The 6,672-nt window shown below is 49.4% G+C and overlaps 1 pseudogene; it reads right to left on the bottom strand.

Annotated features, from left to right (window-relative positions):
• Window positions 1-120, bottom strand: LOC114675149 (5S ribosomal RNA; annotated as a pseudogene).
• Window positions 121-6,672: the final 6,552 nt, after the last annotated feature.

Genomic DNA, 6,672 nt, shown 5'->3' with positions numbered 1-6,672 from the left:
AGCCTACAGCACCCGGTATTTCCAGGCGGTCTCCCAGTTAAGTACTAACCAGGCCTGACCCTACTTAGCTTCCAGAGATAAGACGAGATCGGGTGCGTTCAGGGTGGTATGGCCATAGACGCCTGGCAGCCCCAAGAGCTCCGCTCAGTCTTGCGCGCCGGACTCTACACATCCTGGCAACCCCGGATCCACAGGGCTCGGATCAAGTATCCCTGAGCTGCTCGCCAGCGGCCGAGCTAGTCTGCTGTCCCCCTCTACCGGCTGCTCTCCCCTTCTACGCCGGAGCATGGTCTGTCGCAGTGTTGCGCCTTCAGCTGGCCTCCAAGAGCCTCCCGCAGTTGCTGGTGGCCAGGCCAAGCGCGGGACCGCCACAGCGCCGCCCTGCTGCCGGGCGGGGGCGCCAGAGGCCTCTGTCTCCTGCACAGGCTTCGGGCTCTGGAGGTGGCCTCCCTTCAGCCGAAGCTCCAGGCCTTCCCCCAGCTCCCTAGCTCCGGAGCTTCCACCACATCCGGCCGGCTCAGGACGGGGTGTGCTCCGAGGCGTCAGGGCCCAGGGCCTTAGCACTGAGGGATTGTTTTGGATCCCTCGCGGTCCCTCCTGCAAGGCCCCCTCTTGCCCCACCCACCCAGAGCCTCCAGGGCTGCCCAAGGGCAATCAGCCAACCCAGTCCTACGGGCGCTCTTTCTCACAACGCCTTCACCCCCGTCCCCTGTCCCGACGGGGACCCAGCCTGTGGGCAACAAGGGGGCCAGCTGGGTTCTGCTTTGCCCCGCGCTGGCACCAAAGCCGGCAGCCTGATCCTGGGAGAGAGCGGCTGAGGGACACCCAGACACAACTCACGACCACCATGAGCAAAACCACCCATTCACACAGGGGAGCACGCGCGCGGCCACACACACACAGCTTGAAGGAGAGCAAGAGCGAGAGGGATGGAGAGATAGAAACGGAAGGAGAGAGAGACAGCGATAGAGAGACATGGGGGAGGGGGGAGAGAGAGAGAGAGAGAGAGAGAGAGAGAGAGAGAGAGAGAGAGAGAGAGATGGAGAGGTGGAGGGGGAAGAAGAGAAAGAAAGAGGGTGAGGGAGCTAGAGAGTAAAAGCGATAGAGCCTTGGAGAGAAAGCGCTCTTCAAGCCATAGAGAGAGAGACAGGGTGAGGGAGGGGGGGGAGAGAGAGAGAGAGAGAGGAAGAAGAGAAAGAGAGAGGGTGAGGAACCTAGAGAGGGAGGGCTCTGCTCTGGTAGACAGGGCCCCTTTGAGCAGGCCGGGGTAGGGTGGAGGGTGCTTGAGCTGGGCCAGAACAGGGTGGCAGGGCCGCCCACCAGGGTGGGCCAATGGTGCCCTGAGAAGTGTTTTTTCTTGGATTGGTTGGTTGCGTTGGAGGTGCGTTTCATAGGGTTTTTCCTTTGTTTGCTCCTTCCTGTCCACTTGTTGCAGTGGGCCCCGAGATTTGTAGACTCTCCCTGTCCGTCTGGCGAGAGCCCTGACGCTGAGAGTGCCCATGGGGCCTGAGGCCTGGGTCTCTCTCGTGTCCTTGGGACTGGAGTTTACACGAAGTTGTTGGCAATGGGATTCCAGGTGTACAGTTACGGTTTTCCTGCTGACTGGCGAAGGTAATGTCCTTTCGCCGGGAAAAGCAGCATTCTGGAGCGGAGGTCTTGGCTGGCATCTGTGGGACCCGCTGCCCCTGCCCGCCCCTTCCCCCAGCTTGGACTGTAGAGGCGGCGCCGGATGAGTGAATTGAATTGCCTGGGGGTCCCGGGAGCAAGAACCTCCCAGGACTGCAGGGAGCCCGCCCCTGCGTCTCTGGGGTCCGGCCGGGCCCGCCGCTCCCGGCGCAGCGAGCCAGGCTCCTGCTGCAGCGGCGGCGGCGAGGGGGAAGAGGTGGGATGCTGCTACCTAGTGGTGCTGCAATTGTGGACACCCATGAGGAGGTCCCGGGCTGCGGCGGGGGCGCAGGCCTGCAGAAAAAGGGGAGCAGAGTTAGGGGGCGGTTGGGAAGCAGGGCGATAAAAGGGGTAAACAGGGAGGGAGCAGGAAGCCAAAAAGCCTTCAGCACCCGGTATTTCTGCTGTGGGAAACTGAGGACCAGAGAGACCGATATGGGAAAACAGGAGGATGTTTATATTAAGGTACACACTGGTTCAGTGGATCCCCATTCAAAAAGCTGAGGGTTGAACAAAAACAGAGTTTGGCTTATAAAGGCTAGCATACAAGAGCAAAACAAAGGCAGTAAATCATATATTGACAGGTCACGTAATCTATAGCATAACTGATGACTTGACATAACTTGTGGCTTTATAGCTGCTTCGAAAGAAAAAACAAGAACTGTCTAAATAAAGACATTTGTCCTTTTTTTTTCCCCCCTCACACTTGCTCCAGAGGAGGGGTGTCTGGGACCTATTCCGTTGGTTTTGACTTCAGGGGCAGCGTTATCTTATAACTGTCTTTGAAGCGAGCTTGCTAGGCAGAGGAAAATTTGTTCTTTTTCTTTTTTTTTTTTTTTTTTTAACCTTTGCCTTGCCACATTCTGGGCCTTGGCTTTTACTTCTCAGACTAGGTCACTGACATTCTTAAAGCCTTGTCAGTTACTTTTCTTGGAGTGAATGAATGTAGTACTTATTGTCATTATTTTCAAATTTCTGCCTCAGTTTTCCCCTTTAATGCTTTTTATAAACAAGATTTTAATAGAAAGCATCACTATTACTTGATTCTTTTTGAAAGAACAGTTTTTCTTTTTTAGGCACAGGCTGATATTTACGCAGAGCCATTAGCTGAGTGGTAGTTTGCTTAGCTACAATTGCCTCTATAGTTGATTTAATGCTCCTAACAAGGAGGGGTAAAAGACAAGGAAGTATCAAGCAACCTCCTAGTATGACTGGAACTTCTCCTGTTAATGTTTCGAATCCACTGAAAGAGGTGAACCAGCCTCCAACGATGGAATCAGGAGTCCACCCTTTACAGGTCTGGACTGGAACATGGGCTAATTTTCTCATTCTTGCAGTTATTTGGATAATAGCTTTTCTATTGTCATCAATTTCTAGGCAGCAATTAGTTAGATTAAACTTTCCACATACTTCTCCTTCCTGGGCTAGGAGATAGTCTAAAGCCAGTCTATTTTGATAAATGGTGTTTCTAATTTTTGTGGCCTGTTGGGCCAATAAGTCTAATGCATTTGCTATTTCATTAGTGATAATTTCAAGAACTGCTTGCAAACTTGTGATGCGGTTAAGCATGTAAATTGGGGTGCGGTACCCCCATGACCTATCTTGTGCCCAGGTAGCTGGCCCACAGTATTGAATTACTCTTTCAGGTGGCCAATCTGTGTCTTTCTAATCTCCTATTTTATGTCTTTTTTATGTCTGCATTTCTTTGTTTCTTCCTTTAATTTCATCATAGACAGGATACCCTAAGGTTTCCTCTTGTTGCAGTGGAAGCAAAAAGAAAGACGGCCTAATTGTTCTGAGTACACAAGCCCCTGTCCATTTGGCTGGTAACTGTTGGTTGGCCCGTGGCCCACAAATCCAATAGAGACAAGAGGGTGCCTGCCAGGTATTTAGAACTTCAAGCTGATACCAGGTGTGATTTAGAGAAGAGAAACAGGAGAATGGATTTGGATGAGGTGATTTGGAACTATTTTTACCTTGCAAGAAAGTTTTTCTTAGTGTTTCATTATAATATTGCAGTACTAAACATATTAATTCTTCTACTGGGTCTGTAAAAGCTTTTCCTCAGCGAGCAACACAGTATCCCCTGATAACAGAAGCTTTTTTTTTTTTTTAATTTATTTATTATTATTATACTTTAAGTTGTAGGGTACATGTGCATAACGTGCAGGTTTGTTACATATGTATACTTGTGCCATGTTGGTGTGCTGCACCCATCAACTCGTCATTTACATCAGGTATAAATCCCAATGCAATCCCTCCCCCCTCCCCCCTCCCCATGATAGGCCCCGGTGGGTGATGTTCCCCTTCCTGAGTCCAAGTGATCTCATTGTTCAGTTCCCACCTATGAGTGAGAACATGCGGTGTTTGGTTTTCTGTTCTTGTGATAGTTTGCTGAGAATGATGGTTTCCAGCTGCATCCATGTCCCTACAAAGGACACAAACTCATCCTTTTTTATGGCTGCATAGTATTCCATGGTGTATATGTGCCACATTTTCTTAATCCAATCTGTCACTGATGGACATTCCTTCTTTGTCTCTTTTGATCTTTGATGGTTTAAAGTCTGTTTTATCAGAGACTAGTATTGCAACCCCTGCTTTTTTTGTTCTCCATTTGTTTGGTAAATCTTCCTCCATCCCTTTATTTTGAGCCTATGTATGTCTCTGCATGTGAGATGGGTCTCTGAATACAGCAGACTGATGGGTCTTGACTCTTTATCCAGTTTGCCAGTCTGTGTCTTTTAATTGGACCATTTAGTCCATTTACATTTAAGGTTAATATTGTTATGTGTGTACTTGATCCTGCCATTATGATATTAACTGGTTATTTTGCTCGTTAGTTGATGCAGTTTCTTCCTGGCCTCGATGGTCTTCACATTTTGGCATGTTTTTGCAATGGCTGGTACCGGTTGTTCCTTTCCATGTTTAGTGCTTCCTTCAGGGTCTCTTGTAAGGCAGGCCTAGTGGTGACAAAATCTCTAAGCATTTGCTTATCTGTAAAGGATTTTATTTCTCCTTCACTTATGAAACTTAGTTTCGCTGGATATGAAATTCTGGGTTTAAAATTCTTTTCTTTAAGAATGTTGAATATTGGCCCCCACTCTCTTCTGGCTTGTAGAGTTTCTGCCGAGAGATCTGCTGTTAGTCTGATGGGCTTCCCTTTGTGGGTAACCCGACCTTTCTCTCTGGCTGCCCTTAACATTTTTTCCTTCATTTCAACTTTGGTGAATCTGGCAATTATGTGTCTTGGAGTTGCTCTTCTTGAGGAGTATCTTTGTGGCGTTCTCTGTATTTCCTGAATTTGAATGTTGGCCTGCCCTACTAGGTTGGGGAAGTTCTCCTGGATGATATCCTGAAGAGTGTTTTCCAACTTGGGTCCATTTTCCCCCTCACTTTCAGGCACCACAATCAGACGTAGATTTGGTCTTTTTACATAATCCCATACTTCTTGCAGGCTTTGTTCATTTCTTTTTCTTCTTTTTTCTTTTGGTTTCTCTTCTCACTTCATTTCATTCATTTGATCCTCAATCGCTGATACTCTTTCTTCCAGTTGATCGAGTTGGTTACTGAAGCTTGTGCATTTGTCACGTATTTCTCGTGTCATGGTTTTCATCTCTGTCAGTTCGTTTATGACCTTCTCTGCATTAATTACTCTAGCCGTCAATTCTTCCACTTTTTTTCAAGAGTTTTAGTTTCTTTGCACTGGGTACGTAATTCCTCCTTTAGCTCTGAGAAGTTTGATGGACTGAAGCCTTCTTCTCTCATCTCGTCAAAGTCATTCTCCGTCAAGCTTTGATCCGTTGCTGGCGATGAGCTGCGCTCCTTTGCCGGGGGAGATGCACTCTTATTTTTTGAATTTCCAGCTTTTCTGCTCTGCTTTTTCCCCATCTTTGTGGTTTTATCTGCCTCTGGTCTTTCATGATGATGGTGACGTACTGATGGGGTTTTGGTGTAGGTGTCCTTCCTGTTTGATAGTTTTCCTTCTAACAGTCAGGACCCTCAGCTGCAGGTCTGTTGGAAATTGCTTGAGGTCCACTCCAGACCCTGTTTGCCTGGGTGTCAGCAGCAGAGGCTGCAGAAGATAGAATATTGCTAAACAGCGAGTGTACCTGTCTGATTCTTGCTTTGGAGGCTTCCTCTCAGGGGTGTACTCCACCCTGTGAGGTGTGGGGTGTCAGACTGCCCCTAGTGGGGGATGTCTCCCAGTTAGGCTACTCAGGGGTCAGGGACCCACTTGAGTAGGCAGTCTGTCCCTTCTCAGATCTCAACCTCCATGTTGGGAGATCCACTGCTCTCTTCAAAGCTGTCAGACAGAGTCATTTGCGTCTGCAGAGGTTTCTGCTGCTTTTGTGGTTGTTTACTGTGCCCTGTCCCCAGAGGTGGAGTCTACAGAGACAGGCAGGTTTCCTTGAGCTGCTGTGAGCTCCACCCAGTTCGAGCTTCCCAGGGGCTTTGTTTACCTACTTAAGCCTCAGCAATGGCGGGCGCCCCTCCCCCAGCCTCACTGCTGCCTTGGCGTTAGATCGCAGACTGCTGTGCTAGCAATGAGGGAGGCTCCGTGGGCGTGGGACCCTCCCGGCCAGGTGTGGGATATAATCTCCTCGTGTGCCTGTTTGCTTAAAGCGCAGTACTGGGGTGGGAGTTACCCGATTTTCCAGGTGTTGTGTGTCTCAGTTCCCCTGGCTAGGAAAAGGGATTCCCTTTCCCCTTGCACTTCCCAGGTGAGGCGATGCCTCGCCCTGCTTCAGCTCTCGCTGGTCGGGCTGCAGCAGCAGCTGACCAGCACCGATTGTCCAGCACTCCCTAGTGAGATGAACTCAGTACCTCAGTTGAAAATGCAGAAATCACAGGTCTTCTGTGTCGCTCGCGCTGGGAGTTGGAGACTGGAGCTGTTCCTATTTGGCCATCTTGCTCCGCCCCCCACTTGGCCCTTTTTTGCATTGTGGTGGCCCCTGATGACTGTATATCTGGCCATCCAGTGACTTGCTATACTGTCTTACAGGTCAG

Source organism: Macaca mulatta, chromosome 1 (genome assembly GCF_049350105.2).
Source record: "Macaca mulatta isolate MMU2019108-1 chromosome 1, T2T-MMU8v2.0, whole genome shotgun sequence".
Taxonomy (NCBI): Eukaryota; Metazoa; Chordata; class Mammalia; order Primates; family Cercopithecidae; genus Macaca; species Macaca mulatta.
Note: the sequence above shows the minus strand (reverse complement) of the source record. Positions and strands in the feature narration are given on the sequence as shown.